General features: G+C 35.2%; 1 non-coding gene across 1 annotated transcript; it reads left to right on the top strand.

Moving 5' to 3' along the window:
- The first annotated feature begins 7636 nt into the window (after positions 1 to 7636).
- LOC128247716 (U6 spliceosomal RNA) lies at positions 7637 to 7740 on the top strand. The gene has a single exon (XR_008264081.1). It is a non-coding gene; the product is annotated as a U6 spliceosomal RNA (small nuclear RNA).
- The last annotated feature ends 2260 nt before the right edge of the window (positions 7741 to 10000 follow it).

The following is a 10000-nucleotide window of genomic DNA, read 5'->3' as shown; positions in this document are numbered from 1 at the left end:
TTTATAATAATGTTTTTTTTTTGTTTTTTTGTTGGTTTTTGTTTTGTTTCGTTGTTTTTTGTTTGTTTTTTCAAAGCAAATGAGCGGTGTGCTTCTAATGTTAATATCGATCTTTTGTGTGGCATTAACCAAACAATTTTAAGAAGTCCCGAATAACGAAATAATTATTATCTTGTAAAGAAAATACCTACAATGAGTCGAGATGCTTAAAAATAGCAAAATATTTTCCTCAATTCACAGCCTATCGTCATTAAGATAAAATACACATTAAATAATGCAGTCCGAAGTGCAATAAGTCTACACATATAAATTCGCTAGTCACAGGTTTACAGCCCTTGGATATAAATCTGCTTGATAATAGCCCATTTGCAGCTAAACAGCAACACGAGCAACCGTCACAGTTATGCCTAAAAGTAACTGGAGACTTTTACATTTATGCTAAAATGAAATAATGAATACATGAATACGAAACTTCTACCCCTATCCCTAAAATACAGTTTCAGTATCTAAAAATGAAAACCAAAATAATATTTAGAGGTTAAAATTCAACAAAGAAACCAACAGATCCAGTCGCTCACACTTGGAGGCGCGTGGCTTAGTGGTTAGGATGTTGGACTCATGGTAGTAGGAATGTGGTTTCGATTCCTGGACCGGGTGACGCGTTGTGTTCTTGAGCAAGACATTCCATTTCAGTTGTTCCAGCACATTCAGTTTTAAAAAATGAGTAATCCCACGATGGAACGGCGTCCAGTCCAGGTGCAGAATATATACAGCATGAAACCAAGAAACCGGTTGGCATGACTCTCTAGAATCGAAACCACATTCCTACCACCATGAGTCCAATACCCTAACCACTAAGCCACGCGCCTCCAATTGTGACAAACTGGATCTGGTCAGTTTGAACATAAAACTTTCTTCGTTACCTCAATTTTAGTCTTTCACACCTACCCTGCAATGTCATTCTAAAAATAATCAATCATCATTTCGGAATCTCAAAGCTACAAAATAATAATATAATAAGATTATGCCCACGGGCATATGGCGTAGTGGTTAAGAGCGCGGGCTACTAAACCCAAGATTCCGAGTTCGATTCGAAGCAGTGACCTGAACAATAATAATAATAATAATAATAATAATAATAATATCGAAAAATACCTTAGGAATGAGAGCCCAGGTTGGAAATTTCCCCAAGACACCTGAAGAAGGCTGGAGGGTATATCAGCCGAAACGTTGTGTTAACAACAAACGAGATGGGGGTAAATATCCGTCGAATGTAAATAATGTAAATAATGAATACAAGATTAATTTTAAAGGATGTGAATAAATAAGCATTACATTTGACAGAGAAATCTGAATGCTAAAGGGTTTAAGTACACTATTATAAAGTCCTCTCTTCTTTTCTTTAAATGGACTAGACTTGTCTTCTTTTAATGATAAACCATTTGAAAGTGACATTTAAATAAAAATTTCCCTCCTAAATAAGTCGCTAGTCAACAACAAGTAGCTTTCTTCATAAATCACTTAACGACGAATGATATTATGTATCGTTGTAAAATACGGCACATAAAATTAAGTATTGTGTTCAATGACACAATAAATATAAGTTTGCTGCATGGATAAACCGATATCACATGTTTTGGCCGTCCATATTTCGTATTGGTTTAGTGATTTTTGTATGAATGCACATGAACTTTATCGCTTCCCAAAAATCAATTTGGGAATGGATTTTAGACGAACTTCAGCTAATCAGTGGAAAGTACATCAGTTGTTGTCAAGAGTAAGTAATGTTAAAAATCAAACTGACAACACCTGCTTATATACCACTATTAAAAAATGTTTTCTTGTGTTTTAAAATGAATTTTTGGGCATATTTTAAAACTTTCTTAAATTAATATGCACCAAAATTTCACAACACAAGCATACAGACAGACAGACGGACACACACACACACACACACACACACATATAGATAGATAGATTTACATAATTATATATATATACATATATACACATACACACACATACATATACATTTATACCTACGTGCATACATGTGTATATATATATATATATATATATATATATATATATATATATATATATATATATATATATATATACTTATGTACAATCTCACAAGCATTTGCACACACACACACACATATACACAAACACACACACACGCACATACAAACACAGTGATGGTTACGCATTATTTATAAGGATACACGCCGGTATATTTATCCAATGTACCTGTGTTTATGTATACATGTACAGTTGCATTCATGTGTATTAGAAATACATTGAACTGAGAAAAAACACACACACTGATGTATCTTGTATCTGTCGAACTACTTAGGAAGAATACACGCTGTAGGTGGCTTTGTGGTAAGAATCCTGCTTCCCAACCACATGGTTCCGGGATCAGTCTCACCGTGTGGCACATTGGCCAAGTGTCTTCTACTATAGCCTAGGGCCAACCAAAGCTTTGTGAATCGATTTGGTGGACGAGAACTGAAAGAAGCCTGTGGGATATATATATATATATATATATGTGTGTGTGTGTGTGTGTGTGTGTGTGTGTGTGTGTGTGTGTGTGTGTGTGTGTGTGTATGTGAACACCACTATCGCTTGACAACCTATGCTGGTGTGTTTATGACCCCGTAACATTAGCGGTTCGCCTAAGAGAACGATAGCTTAAGTACTAGGCTTACAATTACAAGTTCTGGGGTCGATTTCTTCGGCTATACCTCTTTAAGGTGCTGCTCCAACATGGCCGCAGTCAAATGCATGGAACAAGTAAAAGAATAAAAGAATAAAAGAATATATGGTTTATTTAAACTGGTTATTATTCACGCGACTCAAGTTTCATACGATATATGTTTGAATGTATTTGTTTTCCTTTAGATTGATCTAAGTTTTTCATCATGGAATTCGAGCCAGTCTGTGACAGAGTGACAACTGTCTTTGAGTTAAGGCAACAGTTCCATGGATTTGTAAATATGTGAATACAGTGATGTGTACATACATTAAAGTGTATGCACTGATCTTATGTTCTGTGTGAATGTGTCTGTTTAGTGTTCAAGTATTCGCTTGTGCGTGAGTGCGAACGTGTGTGAGGAAGCTTTCGATTATTTATACGTGTCTAAGTACGTGCTTATATATATATATATATATATATATATATATATATATATATATATATATATATATATATATATATATATATATATATATATATATATATATACATACATATATATATATATACATACATAAATACATATGTATGTATGTATGTGTGTGTGTGCGTGTGTGTGTGTGTGTGTGTGTGTGTGTTTTCAGTGTTTACAAATAACACGGAAAAAATCAATAAACAGTTACCAGAGTAGCAAACATTCACACAGGTAACAAGGATGTAACAACCTATTTATAAAGGGAGAAATTCTGGGTTAAGGTGAAATATTTTGTATAATATAGATAGATGAGTAAATAAATGCAGTTAAAGGCAAGTGTTATACAAATTCTTTTACTTCCGACATATGTTTCCAAGACAAGATTTGTATTATTCCAGAAGGAATAAAATGTTGTAAAACGATGCAATCTTCTCACCAGGGAAAGAAAGAAATCAAACACATCAATAAGACATTTTAACAGAATGGCAGAAATCATTCATAGGAACTAATGGCAGAAATCACTTATAGAGCTAATGGTAGAAATCACTTATAGGAACTAAAGGTATGTTTCTGACGTCTTTTTTTATGCAGGTAGTTCTTCATCTCACTTGTCCAAAAGAATATCCAATCATTACTCTACATTTAGGCATATCAATAAACGTAACAATACGCGGCTTAGTAAATTAATCTGGTATCTAGGAGATTATAATAAACAATTTAATTTGGAATGGAATATTCTCACTATTTCTTTACCGTATAATAAGGGTAAACATTTCTGCTCGCCTGCTAATAGCGAAATATTTTATATTCTATTCTCAAAGAATTCCCTTGTAAACACGTTTATAGAACGAGTTTATCGTTGCAATTCGACCTCAGGACTTATTTTTAAAGCCTAGTACTTATTCTATAGGTCTTATTTGCCGAACCACTAAGTTAAGGGGACGCAAACACACCAACACCATTTGCGTAGCGGTGATGGTGGGACAAATACAGACACACATAGATATGCACCTCCCACCACATATATATATATATATATATATATATATATATATATATATATATACACGACGGGCTTCTTTCATTTTCCGTGCACCAAATCCACTCACAAAGCTTTGGTCGGCCCGAGGCTATAGTAGTAGACATTTACTTAAGGTGTCATGCAGTGGGACTGAACCCGGAACGATGGTTCTGGGAAGCAAATTTCTTACCCCACAGCCATGCCTGTCCAGGAAATTCTACATTTTTTAAAGATAGAAGAAATCATACATGTACCTATGTAGCTAACAAAAGAAGTGTCCTGGTAACACGAACTTTACAGATACAATTTGTAAGTGGAACAGTCGAAATAAGCAAGACTTTATTGAAGTTTGATACGTAGCAATTATAGGTGTTTTCATCCAAGCTTCAATGAAGTTGTCTTTGTTTCTTTGCTAGGAAATAGCTCCTTTATACTAGAAAGAATACAAATAAATAAACAGAAGAGAAAGACATACGAGTGGATGAAGTCCTTGTCCGTCTCTTTTTGCATGGGAATATCTATGCGGAAGTATGTTCATAGATGTGTGCGTGTGCATGTGTGTGTACGTGTGTGTCTGTCTCTGTGTATGTGTGTGTGTGTTTCTGTGGGTTTGTGTATATGTAGGCGCTTGTCCGTTAGTACTGAGGATGTAGTATAAAACGTACACTCTACGAAAGCCAAATCCTTAACATTGATGTAACAGACTTCTCTGTTTCTCTTTGAGTATACCTCACACACACTCACTTTCTCTCCACCCTCTCTCTCTCTCTCTCTCTCTCTCTCTCTCTCTCTCTCTCTCTCTCTCTCTCTCTCTCTCTTCACCTCCCACCACACAACCTATTAGCCTTATCGATCAAGTCATCTCTAGTAAACAGTGCCAATTGACCACCTACATTGGCTGTAACCCACCTTGATTTATTTCCAAGGCATCAACAGATAAAGATCCATTTGCCAAAATACCAATGGGATATTTCTGTAACACTGATTTCACACATAACACTAACTTCTTTATGATGTGTCTTTGTCTACATATGTGTACGCACTGGCAACGTATATGTGTATATGTGTGAGAGCGTGTGTATGTGCGTGAGTGTGTATCTGAGAAATTCAGTGTCGGTGTATATGTGTGTTTGTGAGAGTTGGAACGTGCGGTGTATGTGTATGCGTTTGTGTTAGTATGAGTGTGAGTACGTGTGAGCGAGTATGCATGTGCGTAAGTCTGGGCTCGAGTGTGAGTGTGGGCTGTGCACGTATATGCTTACTTATGTGTTTGGGTATGTATGTATAACATCAAATAATATATATAAATATGCACACAACCATACACAGGCTCGCTCACACGCATATTAACACATACATCCGCATATATATATACATAAATATCTGTGTGTGTATATATATATATATATATATATATATATATATATATATATATATATATATATGCACACACACACATATATACATATATATACATAGCTATCTATCTCTCCCCCTCTCTCTCTCTCTCTCTATATATATATATATGCATGCGTGTATATACGTGTGTGTGTGTGTGTGTGTGTGTGTGTGTGTGTCCTTAGCGCGTGGCCTTGTGTTTAATGCATTGGGTTCATGAATATAAGAGTGTGGCTTCGATTCCTGAACCGGACGACAGAACTTGCGTCCTTCACTAGGACACCACACTCCACATTACGCAGATCTACTCATACAGAAAAATGCACCAACTGATTAACGGTGCAACCGCTTTTCTCTCTCTCTCTCTCTCTCTCTCTCTCTCTCTCTCTCTCCCTCTCTCCGTCTCTCTCTCTCTCTCTTTCTTTCTCTCTCTCTCTCTCTCTCTCTCTCTCTCTCTCTCTCTCTCTCTCTCTCTCTCTCTCTCTCTCTCTCACCCTCTCTCGCTGAGATTTCTCAAAATTTACTGTCCATTAAAACTATACTCAATGCTTTATTCAGTGCGATTATATAGTAGAAATTACTTGTTCAGGATGGCATGCATTAGGTAGGATCATGAGACCAGTGAGTTCCAAAAGAAAATCCTGAATCTCACAGCCATGCTTTTGCTAATATAAAAATGCTACAAACAGACACAATACGGGCGCACGCACACACACGTACACACACACACACACACCCATATATATATGCATATATATATATATATATATATATATATATATATATATATATATATATATATTGACTAATTTTTCTACACGCTATACTTTTTAATTTCATTTTTAAAAAATCACATAATGGGAGTCGATAAGCTATCAATGAAGGGAACAGTAACATAATAAGTTTACTGATCCCTAATTTAGATTAATGCAGAATTAAATGTATGAGCAAGAATAAACAACAAATATCGTGTATCAAATTTCAGGTGAATATTTTGTGAAGTTGATGACAGCATCGGTGGATTGTCAGAAAAATATACCAATGTAGAATTTGCTAATGACTCTATTTTCTGAGTTTTGCTATTGCGTAGGTGCGTAGGGTAACTTTGTCTCTCGTCCGATAGATATAATACCAATCACATATTGAGATCGATAAGATTGATTGTACTTGTGACGGCGGTGCCCTACAATGGCAGCAGTCCAATGACAGAAACCAGTAAAATGAGAAAAGAAACGAAAAAATTGTTTAACCTTTATCCACTTGACCTAATTGTTTAATATAGATTAAAAGTTTTGGCTCACTGGTTGGCATTTTATGTAATTTATCAGTAAATACAACGTAGGTGTATTTTCTGAATTTCAATGTATGAAAAACTTTTGCATATATCTGATCAGCCAATAACAGACAGAAAATTTGTCTGAATGGTTGGCGGTTCGTACGATGTCTTTGGTCGCAGACTAAACTTTGCGTTTGGGGATAAAGAGCAAGTATTGATATGTGGCAGAATCGTTAGAACGTCGGACAAAATGCTTCTCAGAATTCCTTCTGGTTTTTTGCTTTCTTAGTTCAAATCCCATCGAAGTCAACTTCATCTTTCAACATTTCACGGTCGATAATATAAAGTACCAGTCGATTTCTGGAAGCGATTTAAGTGACTAACGCCATTACCCTCCCCAGCTTCACGTCATGCGAGTATGTTAGAAGCAATGCATACTTCGATATTATTTCAGAAATAAGGTACGCTTTTGTAGAAAGGCAGAGAACTTTATAGGGTTAAGCTTAAAATATTTTATGTGTGTAAAAAAGAGTAACAGAAAACCAATAAGATACTCCTACTTTCTTCTATCATTCCTCAGATTACTAACAGGGAGTTTTCGATGTCCTCCAAATCATCCAATAATTTGCATGGTAGTTATTGGAAACGTATCAACGGGATTCCATGAGTGGCAGCTTTGTTAAATTTCACCAAACATACATTCATTTGTACACGATCAAAAATTGAATATATTTAAATACCATAAATCTTGTAGAAGCCACTTGTTTATTGCCTCTGCAATACATATACTAAAACTGGAACGACACAGAGAAGATTAGCATGGGACTTGCGCAAGGATGACACAAATTTGTGAAGCGTTCCATATTTTCCTACTTACGGCTATATTACGTTTAATTTACCGGATCTCGTCCGACAACCGATGTTAAGCAACGTTCAGCCTAGATAGTATTTCGCTGGGTGACCGCTCGGGAGCCTTAGCGCTGTAAGCATCTCGCGTTTTCATAACTTAACGGTTCAGCAAATGTGACAAATGGAATAGGTACCAGGCTTTAGAAAAATAAGTACTGGGGTCGATTCATTCGACTAACAGTTTTTCAATATGGTGCTTCATCCTGGCCGCAGTCTAATGACTGGAACAAGTAAAAAATAACAGATAATCTGAGTTTGTATCATTGGCCCAGTTAAGTTATTTCCCTAAGTTTCATTCTTGTAATTATGCAAACAAGCAGTATTCGTAGAAATTTTGTTTTATAAATATTCTTATTTCTTTTCCTGCATATTTTTAGAGATCACCTTAATTTTTTGTTCATTATATTAAATATATTAAATCTTCCAAGTTGTTCCATAATCAAATTTATTTAAAGCGTATTATTTGAATTTATTTCATAATGTTTTAGATTTCGATTTATGTCATTGATACCATTCCACAGTGAACCTATCTCATTTTGGTTTATATCATCGATATCATAGCATAGTTAAGTTTGTTTATAGCGTAACCAGCAAACATACGTATAAAAAAAGTAGGCTGCAACAAGCAGAAGAATATTATAATTTATACCAGCCTGACTTGCTCATGATGGCTGGTAATACAAGGGCATGCAACGATCTCCTCACAGCGTGAAGCGGGCTTAGAAATTCGTATTTAGATTCGAAGAATATACTCAAACAGACACACACACTCGCGCGCGCGCGCGTACGTACATGCTCACACTCACACGCACGCACACACACATATATATACTTATATATATGCATATATGTATATTTATAATCCAAGATAGTAGCATTAAAAATGTGTTCCACCATTATGTCCCACCCTGTATATATATATATATATATATATATATATTTAAGAATTTAAGGATTGGAGAAAACGCATGTTATAATCGCATACTTTATTCCTACATATGGATCACACAGGTTGTAATCCTTTGAAACATATGTAGGAATAAAGTATGCAATTATAACATGCGTTTTCTCCAATCCTTAAATTCTTAAATATACTCAAATAGCCAAAATTTCAAGGATTTCCTGCCTTAAAAACAGGAACTAAACCACAGTTATTTTGTGTTCTTTGCTACATTGGTTTCTATTAAACCATTTATTCTATCAGAAGAATTTTTATTCATTAAGATAGAAGAAATACACATAAATATATATATATATATATATATATATATATATATATATATACATACCCCTACAGGGTGGGCCACAATGGTGGGACACATTTTAAATGCTAGTAATGACATACTGCCAAATGTGTCCCATCATTATAACTCACCCTACATGTGTATGTTTGTGTGTGTGTGTGTGTGTGTGTGTGTGTTAATTCAATTTATAATAAGTGGTAAGCATGTATAGTACTATTTCATTGTTCATAGGAGCTTTCAGCATGACTTAATCTGTAAATTTCCAGTATATCTAATTACATTAGACAATTAAAAAGAGAGATGTTACAGTGAAATTAAAGATAAAGTTAATTACTGTCTAGGGAAGGTTCATGGAATGTTTCCAACTTTTCCTTTATAAAACGCTGTGAGTTTAAGAATTGAGAAAGAGTGAAGGCATTCATAATGTTTACGTATAATGAAACCTTTTCTCCTACTCGTAAAAAAAAAAAATCAAAGTCTACTGATTAAAGAAAAAAAATTTGAAAACTTACATTTCCCCTGATGAATTTTTGTTGGAACAAAACAATTCTGTAGATTACGACTGCCCTCTAATTAAATCATATTTTCAATAATGCATGTAAATACAATTTCCTATGAAATTAAATTGTAATTTCGTCTAATTGCCACTACGTACATTTCTTCCTACTTGCTGACTCAGGAGGAAGCTACAATGCTTATGCCTCTCGCTGGCTCTTCGAGAGAGGTGTAACTGATGACATTAATGTTCCTCTTAACGCATTAAAAATTAATATTTGGAGTAACGACATAACAGAGAAAGAGGGGGAGAGAGGGGGGGACATAGAGTGAGGGGGACTGAGAGACAGAGAGAGGGGTAGACAGAGAGAGAATACTAGTGGGTTGATGTTCTCAGGAAGAAGGATTGGAGGTAGTGGTTAATACAAGACGCAAGGACTGAACACAAAAGCGGTGACAATTAAGTACGTAGTTACCATCC

This window comes from Octopus bimaculoides, chromosome 4, assembly GCF_046866305.1.
Source record: "Octopus bimaculoides isolate indiv1 chromosome 4, ASM4686630v1, whole genome shotgun sequence".
NCBI classification, from domain to species: Eukaryota; Metazoa; Mollusca; class Cephalopoda; order Octopoda; family Octopodidae; genus Octopus; species Octopus bimaculoides.
The sequence above is the reverse complement of the archived record's forward strand: the minus strand, read 5'-3'. Positions and strand labels throughout refer to the sequence as shown.